At 36.6% G+C, this 12,004-nt stretch overlaps 1 long non-coding RNA gene across 4 annotated transcripts in view; it reads right to left on the bottom strand.

The window, feature by feature from the left end:
- The window catches only part of LOC146768304 (uncharacterized), a 74,432-nt gene that overhangs the window by 43,725 nt on the left and 18,703 nt on the right, over positions 1–12,004 (bottom strand). The gene's annotated exons all lie outside the window — the stretch shown is intronic.

A 12,004-nucleotide genomic window follows, 5' to 3' on the forward strand; every position in this document is an offset into this window, starting at 1 on the left:
AACAGCTTTCTACTTCTCTTCTCCCACAGCCTTGATAGAACAAAATCTACATAATCTAAGCTAGACCAAAAACTCTCACCATGCTGCATAAAATTTCAACCTCCTCCCCAAAAATTTGATGCATTGCCTGTTTTGGCCCTGCTTTTGTATGAAAGTACTATTTTGCGCTAACTTCCAAACTTGAAGAAATCCTATAGTGTTTCTCCAAACTGATCTGAAAACTGGAACCCTTTAGGTTCAGTACTGTCTTATTTCCAGATCAGAAATAGGTACAATCAAGAGCTAGGAATAAGGAAGACCAACACAGCTTCTGAGGACAGCCATAATGAGTGAGTATGGAGGAACCTTGCTGATTAAAAGGTAGGCAGTTGCAAAATTAAGAGGAAATTTTCATAACTTCTGCACTTAAGGGTTTATACCTAACACTTCCAAGTCCATTTGAAACTGCTAGTTAGAGAATTTTAGCCCACAGTATCTCAATTCACTTAGAATTTTCACTGAATTATGTACAGGTACACTAGATGTACTGCTATGGGGATAGCGTCCTAGTATATGTACTATAAAAAATTGCCAAGAGTTTCTCTATTCTATTTTGGTCACAACCTGAAATTTGTTATTTATTTCTCTTTTGACAGATGCTTTTTCTTTTCAGAAAATGCACTGCAGGAATTCAACTTCAAATGACAGAAATAGGAAATTGTTACTGTGCAGCAGTAGTCATAAGAGCACACTACTAGTAACATCCTTTTTCAATAAATATATTGTCTGCATATATTTATATGTCCATGCATATCCACACAGTCATACCACTTGCATAATTAGTAATGTCTTTGTGTTACTTTTCCTTAAAAAATTGCTTTTGACATTGTGCCACTAAGTGACTAATTAATTAGTCATAAATATTCTGTTCCCTCTAGATAGTATTGTTTACTAAGATGATCCTCTGGCTATAAAGACATGGACCACATGTCATGATATGATAGTTGACATTGAAGGTCAAAACTGAACTAGAATTCTAGAGTGTGAGAAGTCTGCCTTGATCATTAATTTAGGATATAATCTGGGAACAGTAAATTATGATATTTATGCTCAGCTTCCTTATCTGCAAATCCAGGATACTAACACTGGTAAAACCTGTCAGAGTTCCTCCAATTCATGCTAACAAGGACCTGAAAAGTCAACCATCTGTCAGAAATCAAAAATTTACAACTAATTATGACTTCAGTAATAACATCAACAGCACATTAAGTGCTACAAGTAGGTCACACAGATAATAGCCAATGTGTCATAAACTCTCAAAGACTATATGCAGTATAATTCCTATTTAAGTTAAAAAAGGATTAAGCAGAGAAGCACATCAAGGCTACACAGTAATGCAGTGATTATAGGCACAAGACCAGCAGTGATAAAACAGGAGCCCACAAGCAGAGCAAGACTTGAGACAGTAAGAGCTTAAGTAGGAGCATAGTAATTGGTTGCTGTAATTTCTACATGTTAACTCCAGGATGCAATCAAGAAAACAAGAAAGAAAAAAATTTCTCTTTGATACAGACATACAACTATTCATAGAAGAATAATCAGAAGGGATTGTTGTAGTGTAAGGATAATAGAAACTAAATTAACATATCTTTCATGTTAAATGTTCTTCAATGCCAGGGACCTCATAAGACAGGAAAACTGGACCGGACAAATGCAGATCAAGCCAATATGGTTAAAGCTATGTTCTCCCTTTCTTAGTTAGAAGATGGCAGTTTATGTACACTTCAGTATAGTTTACAGTTTACAAAGGCACTCTCATTGGCAAGCTAAAATTGTTTGTCTTTGTCTTAAGGTGGACTAAACTCCACACTCTAAACCTATACTAATTCACACCCAGAAAACCCAGTACTTCACATCCACACCTTAATATAATTTCTAACTGCGCCACAAGCTCTTTTTCTTACTGCATCATAGGTTTTGAAGGCCTTACAAGGCCCATACCTGAGGCCTAGGCTGGAGTAGCTCAAATCTCATTCCAGACATAAATCATGCCTTCTCTATCTCAGAAATTCTGCAATAGTTCTTTCTGCAGATTTGTAAGCGTTCATAAAAAAACTCTCTTTAAGCATTGTTTTAACATAACAATCATTATTTTTGTGATTCAGAAAGCATAAAAATCTAAACATGTTATGATCACTTTGAAAGCACATTAGCTGTTTTAGCAATATTTTTTGTATGTTAATGCTATGATGGCTATGTACAGGAATCACTTCATGGTCATAACAGGTGATGCATTGAAATAACTGTATACTCCTCCTTCATTATTCTTTCTCCAGTACTCACAAAATCTGTATACCTGGAATAATATTTCCAAATTTTCTTCTGCAAAATTATAAATATGTAAGAATTCAATTTTGTCTGTATTCTACTTTTCACTGATCAAAAATAAAATGTAAAATATCTTCTTGTCTATGTATAATGAAAAAAAAATACAGACATTGCACATGACTTGGATTTTTTCCCTACAAAAATACATACTTTTTCAATGCAGAAGTTTTAATATTAAGAAGATTTTAGCATGGAAAAGATAATTTCTTTTGGAAACTTCTTTCAAAACAAACTTAAAGTAGAGTAAATGTTGCTAGATATAAATTACTTGTTAGATTGTGTTGGGTTTTGGCTCAGACAGCTCAGACAGCCTGCATGTGGGAAAACTTAGGATAAATAAACCCAGAATTATTTTCCAGGTCCTTCCTTCTTTGACAATGTAATACATACAGAGTAGTTTTTAAAAACAGACTTCATCCTCGTATTTTCCATCCCCCAGTCTGGGACCTGCTCCCTCTGGCCAGCTGCAATTGCAGTGTAATTCTGCATGATAGTTTATTATAGATGAAATGGAAAGAAGTTAGGAATTTGGTTCATATAAATTCAGATGCACTGCTGAAAATTCTGATCCAGAAACCCAGTTGATACTACATTTCCTTCATGAGCTTTACAGCATATCCTTATATGGGGTTTAAATGGTTTATAAGTTCCTGCCAATATATTTCCCACAGTCCTTGCAGAGACATGCAGCTTTTGTCCCTACACAGCTTAGGTACAGTTTAGAGGTTGTACACAAACTCTGAAATGCACCTGTTGGACCTAAGTACAAAAGATTGTCCTCTCCTAGAAGGCAGAAATGCACTTTTAATGAGTTCTGACTCCAAATAGACTATGACAAAAAATAATTTTCCACTGTGATTATTCAAAATTGTCAGGTTGTAAAAGGATGAAAAGAAGTTTACTTCTTAGAATAAGTAATCAGGCCAGTTTTGAGGTTAAGACTTCTGGTAATTTTGGAAAATTATTCAGCTTCCAAAATCATTGATACCTTCCTTGCTTTGAACTAAGTATTTGTTAAATAGTACAGGATAGTTATTGTCCACTGGGGAGCATGTTAAGATTGCCCAATTAATTCCCTTAGTAACCTAAACTAGATCTGAGTCCTTAGAGACACAAGGAAAGCAAAGTCAAACAATGTGATCTCTCTCTTTATTTGTCTCTCTGTATCCTTTTTTAGAGAAATTATTTAAATTATGAGAGACTATTTTAGGTCACTGATGGAAAGCTAAATTTGTTTTTCACGCTTAAGACTCCTCTTTTAATCCACTTTACGAAGCATATTTTTAGTGTGGCTCAATTTAAAAAAAGCTTCTAATTGCAAATGTTCTGCACTCTGAATTTGATACAGATTTTGCTGTTACATGATGCTTGACTAAAGCTAGCAGCTTGGTAATTGTGTGAAAGGGTGTTAAACTTTTTAACCTTTCAGTTGTCCTTTTTCTGTTGAGAGTAAAAATTTTTCATAAACAAACATGAAGTTTCCTTTCATCTGGAATAGAGTACTGGTGTTTCTGGAAACTGAATGAAGGTTTGTTGTGGGATATTTTGATTACTAGTGTGATACACTGATCTATATGAAACACCGAGAAACAAAATTCACATTAAGACTCTCTAACATTTTTTTTTTTAAGCTCAAAATCCATCATGGTTATGCTAAAGGCTATATCATGCATATTTAAAAAAAAAAAAAAAAAAAAAAAAAAGTAGCCTTTCTTGGACATTACTACTTGATAATTTTAGAGCCTTTGCAATTCTGCATAGCTGCTTCCATAGGCCTCTGTATTGTCCCACACAGCTCTACCATCTGGCTGATTTGCCCAGATCAGGAGGAGGAGCACATTATATTTGCTTTTTATGAAGAGTGGCATCCCCATAAAGTGATGCAGATGGAGAGTTGCCTAGCAAGAAGTCCAGTTTATACAGTGTATGCTTGGCTGTACGTGCAATTGAAACTTAATTTAATTTTACATTAACACAGAAACAGAGGAAATAGTAAAACTGTGTTAATAAAAACTTATTTTAGAAAAATCTCTTGTCTGAACATCCAAGAGGCAATCCAGATGGACAAAGGAGTCCAGGAAAACTGAACATGATTCCAGAAGGAAATCTAAAAGGCTGTCCCCACTTGCTGAAAGATGAGCTGTCAGGGAAGAAGACCAGCTTGGCTGAAGAGAGAATTTTGACTAGAACTCAGGGAAAGAAGGAGAAAAGAGAGGACACTCAGGAGGACTACAAGGATCTGTGAGCTATGCAGGGAGAAAACTAGCAGGGCAAAGCCCAATTAGAGCCTAATCTGGTTACTGCTGTAAGAAGGAAAAAAAAAAAAGTTTTTCTAAATACATTAGCAACAAAAGAAAGGCTAAAGAGAATGCCCACCCTTTAATGGAAATGTGGGGAAAAGTACTATTGAAGGATGAGCAAAAGGCTGATGTACTTAATGCCTTCATTGCTTCAGCCTTTCACAGCAAGACCAGTTGTCCCTCAGGGCATCCAGTCTCCTGAGACAGAAGACAGGAACAGGGAGCAGAATGAGGAACCGAAAGCCAAGGGCAAATGGTCATTGATCCGCTACACCACTTAAGACATGCACAGGTCTTCAGGGCTGGATAAAGTCCACCCAAGGGTACTGAGGGAGCTGACAGAAGAGCTCGGCAAGCCCCTTTCCCTCATTTATCAGCACTCCTGGATGACTGGGGAGATCCCAGTTGCCTGGAGGTCAGTGAATGTGACACCCATCTACAAGAATGCCTGTAAGGAAGATGCAGGCAACTGCAGGCCTGTCAGTCAGACCTGGGTGCCAGGGAAGGTTACGGAGAAGATTATCTTGAGTGCTATCAAAAGACATGTGCAGAACAGTCAGGCAATCAGGCCCAGCAAGCATGGGTTTGGGAAAGGCAGGTCCTGCTTGACTAGGTAGATGTCATTCAATGGCAAAGTGATCCATTTAGTGGATGAGGGATCTGGACACACTGGATCGATGGGTTGAGAAAAAGTGGATACAGTACAGAAGAAAAGGCAGAGCCGTAGGAGCATATTGAGAGAGTTTTTATTCTTTGTTGGTCTGAGTTTTAATTGGGGTTGGAAGTAGCTAAACATTTGGAAATGGCAACTATTGAAAATTATTAATCAGGCTAACATTACCCTATCAATCATACTAATATGGAACAACAATTCATTTTTACATAGCTCTGAAAGCTGATTTTAAACATGTTAAAAAAAGAAGTTAATCTCAAGTTTCCCTCCAACAAATGGAGCAATTTGGGTTACAATTCTAATACTGGAATCAGTAACAAAATCATATTTCATTAATAATATGGCAGGGAGTTACTTGAGCCACCTTTCCCCATGGAAAGAAGACTCCCCTTGAAATCTCACAAATTTCCAGATAAATTTGTGCTGCTACAAATTTATGAAAGAATTAATGTATACATAATCACTCCATGTTAAAACTATTTTCTGGATCTCTCTTAGTCTAAAAACCCAAAGATTTTCAACCACAAAAAAAAATCTCAACCTCCCTTACAGAGGTCATGGTGCCAGTGGTCATGGACTAGCTGTGCAATGGGAATGAGGACAAAACTCAAATCTTACCATACTAGAAAAACTGTATGGAAAAAAATATGCCACAATTCACTAAGGACAAGATTCTGTCCACTGAAAGATACAGAACACATCCTCTGCAAGACACATAGCACCAGCTTTCGTAAAAGTTCTGTAGTTCTCTTGGATCTCATGGCTCAGAACATATGTACATCAACCATAACAAATCTAGAGTGAACAGGAAGAGCTGTGTTTGACAGGAATGGCTGTGTATGAGAAAATGCTAAGAAGCTGGAGCAGTTTAGCCTAAAAGAGCTCTGATAAGTTCTTGAATTCATGTCTTAAGGAACTGTAGTTCTTTTAGCACTCTCCTGCAAAGCAACAGAGGAAAGTGTCATTTAACTCCCCATATATGAGTGCAGGATGTTCTGATATTATGAAGACAGTTTCTAACAGTGCACACAATGAAGCAATGGAATAAGCTCACCATAGGGAGAATTTCTGTAGAATTTTCCATCACTGCAGAAAAGCTTGGAAAAAAGTTTTCAGTGAGGAAAAGCTTAAGACACATACCATGATGATACAGGTATGCATCTAGGAAAATGACCAGTGATGGAGTTAATAAGTTACCAGTAAACCTGAAGATGAAAATTTGCAAAGTCAACCAAAATATCACTGAAATTAACCAATCGTCAGAGTTATTCTCAGGCCACTAGACATTTTATGAAGAGGATAGCTGACTGCTTCTAAATTGTCACTGATGGTTTTGTAGACTGAGAAACTTCTATGATTTAGAATTTATTTAGGAAGAGTATAATTAGTGAAGGTTATATGTAACACAGAAGTAAATAAAATTAAATTGGTGAGAAACTAATTGACATAAATTGAAGGAGGAATAATGGCTACAGACATCTGCAGCTGTAAATGCAGCAGATACCATATTACAATTCACAATTAGAAAAGCCATGGCAGAAAGCAGTGAGGAGTCTGCTTATTCATAGATTCTGTACAACTCTCTGACCTGACATCTGATACCCTCTTTTGCTGTCTAACAACTGCCTTTTTAAAATCTTTTCTCCTGCACTACTTCATGCAAGTGGGGCTTGCTAGATTATTAATTTAAGTAAATCAGAGTGTACAGAGTGTTGCAGCTGGCTTCCTCAGAAACCCAACCTACTTAAGACTCATCAGTTCTAAAGAAGAGGGAATAATAAATGTGGAATGAAATGAAGAGGTATCTAGATCAAATGTCTAATTTCTTGGGCATGAATGCTGTATGTCTGTTTCTAAAATAATGCAACACCAGCTCAGCAGCTTTAATGTCACTAATGGGATATAAAACTCCATTTTACCTGATAATATTTGCATCTATGCCTTGTCCATCCCTATTCAATTGCTTACCTGATATTGCAAACTGGATTGCTAATTAAAGACCTTAATCAAGATGCCATGGGAGTATCTTTGTTCATTGGTATTCCTTGCTATCTCACAAAAATAAAAGATCCTCTGATATATAATTTTGTCTGAAGGAACAGAAAACACTACTTTCAGGGAGTCTTGTGCATTTCTAGGTCTACAGTAGATGGACCTGGCTCACTTTATTTGGATTTTCTTTCTTATAAGATAAATTAAGCTCTCAAGAGCCACTTGTTATCTTTCATTCTCAATTTAAACTCTCCACCCACGTTTTGTCGTACTAAAAGGAGAGACAGCTACAAGAATATAATTTATAATGTTGTCTTTGGCTGAACCAAGGAAGATGGCTCAGCACAGCTGGTGATCCATCTGTACAATTAGTCATACAATATGAAATAAACAATGAACATTTTAGGGAGAACAATGGTTTTAAGTCTGCATCAGGATTGTTCTATATGGAATGTACTCACCATCAGATGCAAAAGATCAAAGATGACAAAGGAAAAGATGTGTGTGTTTTTCTTACATTCAGAATCTTGCTATGGGTGAAAAAGAAACGTACCTCATATATAAAGGCAAGACCATATTGCTAGTGTATTTGCAATCTTAGCAGTCCAATAAAATTACTAGTGCTGATAGTAGTAGCATTATTGCAGGTCTAGTTATTGCAGGAAGTGAATATAGACAGTTGTGTTGGCTTTGTACAGCCTGGTCTTTGGTAGCTGGGGTGCCACAGAGAAGACTTCTGTGAGAAGCTGTTAGAAGCTTCCACTTTGTCCAGCAGAGTCAATCTCTGATGACTCAATTAGAGATGTTGGTGATACCTCTGTGATAACATATTAAGAAGAAAATCGAAACAAAATGGGGCACAGTTTTTTCCTAGTCAAAGGAGACAAGGTGGTAAGAATATGTGAAGGAAACAACATGGAGACACCAAGATCAGTAAAGAAGGAGGGGGAGGAGGTGCTTCAGGCCCAGGGGCCGAGATTCCTCTGCAGGCCATGGTAACTGATGGCCATGGTGAAGCAGCTGTACTCCTGCAGCACATGGGGATCCACAGGAGATGCAGAGGTCCACTCACAGCCTGGGGGAAACATGTCCACACTTCCTGGGGGAGGCTGTGATCCAGTGGGAGATCCGGTGGAGAGAGAATCTTTGTTTCCAGGCTTGAGCAGCCTGTCTTTAGAGGACTACACCCACATGGCAGCAGTTTTGGGAGGACTCTCTGCCTGTGAGAGGGACTCACATTGCAGCAGTTCTGGGAGGACTGCTGCTCATGAGAATGGACCCACATTGGAGAAGTTTATGGAGAACTGTCTCTCATGGGAAGGGACCTCACAGTGTAGCAAGAGAAGGACTCCTCTCCCAGAACAGCAGAAGAACTCGGGTGATGAACTGACCAAAACCTCTATGTCCTCTCTCCCTGTGCTGTTGGTGGGAAGGAGGGAGGGGTTGGGGGAAGAAAAGGTGTTTTTAAAAGCTTATTTTGCTTTTTATTTTTAGTTCTCATTATCAGTATCTGATTTAGTTAGTAATTAACTCATTTTGTACCTTTAAGTTGAACCTGTTTTGCCCTTGGAGTGTTTTCTCCAGGTCCTTATCTCAACTCATGAGCCCTTCGTTTAAATTTTTCTCTCCTCTGCCCAGCTGGGGTAGGGGAGGGTGAGTGAGCAACTTTGGTGTGTGCCTGGCATTTGGCTAGTGTCAAACCATGAGAACAATAATTAACAATATAACTATTCATTAAAATTATTAAAATTTTCAATAATAAATTTCATATCCAGATTTAGTGTTTTTCCTTGTATTTCATGTCACTTAAATTAATAACCTGAACATAGCAAACACTTTCCTTCCTTGTCTGCTTGCACAGTCAAGGGCACTGGTCTGAGTGGAGTTGGAAACACTGCTTTGGTCTGTCTGAGCAGGTGAAGGGCTCCTGATGTTGACAGCATGTCAAGTCCTTTGCTGGGGATGCTTATGGCTTCTTATTCCTTAACAAAGAGTCTGGTTACAGTTGCTTTGAAATGTTTGGCAGCCTGCTTTTACACCTTGCACTTTTTTTTTTAGTTTGTAAGCTCACATCATACACAAATTTCCGATTTGTTATGCATTTTATGTATTTTAAATGCTTCTATTTCGTTCTGTTTGGTTCCCTTGAAACTGGTTTTACTTTGAAACTGCATTTCTTTCACAGACTACTGGAGACTTGTTTATAGCCATAAAGTTCCTGATGTCAGCCTATGTTTCATAATTCCATTTCTGCCTTGCAGCTTGTATGCCTACCTTTCAATTCTTCAGCTCTCATACCACATATCTCTACATTGCATGGTTATGCTAAAATCAATATCTCTGTGGACCTTCTACTTCTTTGGTTTACATTAATATATTTGTGGGATAGGAAATCAGAGTATTTTACCATTTCAATGTTACAAGATAAAGAAAATAGTGATTAATTTAAATGAAAGGAATAGTTGTTGCTAGTTTCTGCATTTACTGCAGGAAAATTTCTCTACTTTCAGAAATAAACTAAATCTTGAGATAAATACAGTATATTCAGGAATATTTCAGATAATAGTTTTTGATTTTTTTATATATCTAGCAGAGGTTAACAGAAAGTAAAATAGCTTACTCTAATTCTTTTGAACAAGTCTGGAAGCACAAATCCTGCAACTAAAAGAAATTATTATTTTATAATGAGTTACAAGCAAAGTAGCAAATTTTTGTGAGGAAATCTACACAAACTGTCATTTTTAACAAACTTTGTGCAGTCCGTTACTGCTAACAGCTTCCTCACAGTTTTTCTGTGTGCTTAATATATTCAAGAATATATATTATGTCATCCTTAATGCCAGAGGTAAAAAAGGTTGGATTTTTTTCTTCCCTTCCGGAACTATTGAAGAACCAACTGCACAGACATTTTTAATAAGAAATTTTTGTTACAAAAGGAGAATATTACTATGGTATCACCCATTTATTTTCTAAAACAAGAGAAGAGAAATATTTTCTAAGCTTCACCTGAATGTTACATCTATGAAGTAAGAAGGTGACTTTTGCATTTCATATATTTTCTACCTGTAAAAACACACCAAACCACAGAAAATAAAGAAAAAAGATGTTTTAAAAACCTACCTTGACAAATCTACATGTATACACTCTATTGAAATATGAACTAATTATTTCTTACAATAACACTGTCATTTATATTAGATTAATTGATTGACTTGGGCCCCCAGCAGTGCTGGGATCAGGCAGGATTCTGGTTTATATCAAAAAGGTTAGTCTCACTGTATTTTAGGGATTTATTGTAAGCCTAATATTTTCACATGCATTCACAGTTGCCTTCACACTTCTCCATCCAAATACGCATACCCTCATAAATATGTATTTATATTTATAAATATTCTACTTCATGAAAGAAGGCTAGGTGGATGCAAGTTTATAAATAGGGAAAGGCTATAGAGATTTTCCAGAGAGTTCAAGGAGGTAATCAGAGAACAATCAACTATAGGAATAGGACAACAATAGGAAACCTTGTGTAAAGACATTAAAACAATTCCTTTGTATACTTACAACAAGAAAATGAAGAAAAATCACATCTAATAAAAGACAGCAGAGAAGCAAAAAAGACCAAAACTCCTTGAAAACCCCATATTTAAAAATATATTAAAAATATAACCTAATTTTTGCCGTGGTGTTTGTCTGGGAACTCATAACAAAAGATACACATGTAAAAGATGTTTGACTCTGTTATTTCAAATCTGATAATTTAGATGGCTTTAGCAGTAAATTTTGATGAAAACTTGTATCCTTGAGGCAAATTCATCACTAATACCTATTTTAGCCTGCAAAAGTAATTTCATGGCATATTGTGCTGCATGCCGGACTAATCCCAGGGGATGAATATTCATGGAGGTTATGAGATAGACTCTTTTAAATTCCTGGAGTTCCATATTGGCATCAGGCACCATAGTAGCTTCACAGATCATTTTGTTCAGCTAGAAATAATCTGCTGTTATGTCTTCAAAGTAAGGTCGTTTTATTTTTATTACAAGGGTCACCAATCCCTCTTTTGAAACCTAGCATTATTGCTCATCTAGAGACATATTTAACAAAGAAGGGCTAGAAATAGCAAAGTGTGACTGAACAAAAGAGTCCTTCCCCTTCAGCTTCTCTGAAATCCTAAACACCTCTGTTCTTTGGTGGTGTGCCACTGAGCAGTAACATATTAATCAAGGGATAATAAATCTATCACCTATAAAGTCAGTAGTCATACATCAGTAGTATTCATTTGGGAGCTACAATAACTGAAGATACATTAGCATAAGCAAAATGAAAAACAGTAATTGGGAGGCAAAATAGAATAATTCAAGATTTCTTCACTAAGGACCCAGAGGCATCAGAGGTAGAAGGAGATTGTTAGATTTTACATTCATTTCCCTCCTATCTAACACTCCCTTAATGAATTCTCCAGCCAAAATTTTAATGAATATCCACAACTCTTCTACTTTTTCACACAGACAAAAAAAAAACAAAACAAAACAAAACAAAACAAAACAAAACAAAACAAATATAGAAATTTTCAGCACAAAATAGAACTTGTGATGCTGAAAAACTGAGTATATAGAATTCAATCTAGGGTTAATTTGTTTATAAACCATATAAGAGGACTTTCTAGAGCTTC

This window comes from Lonchura striata, chromosome 2, assembly GCF_050655825.1.
Source record: "Lonchura striata isolate lonStrDom1 chromosome 2, ASM5065582v1, whole genome shotgun sequence".
NCBI lineage: Eukaryota > Metazoa > Chordata > Aves > Passeriformes > Estrildidae > Lonchura > Lonchura striata.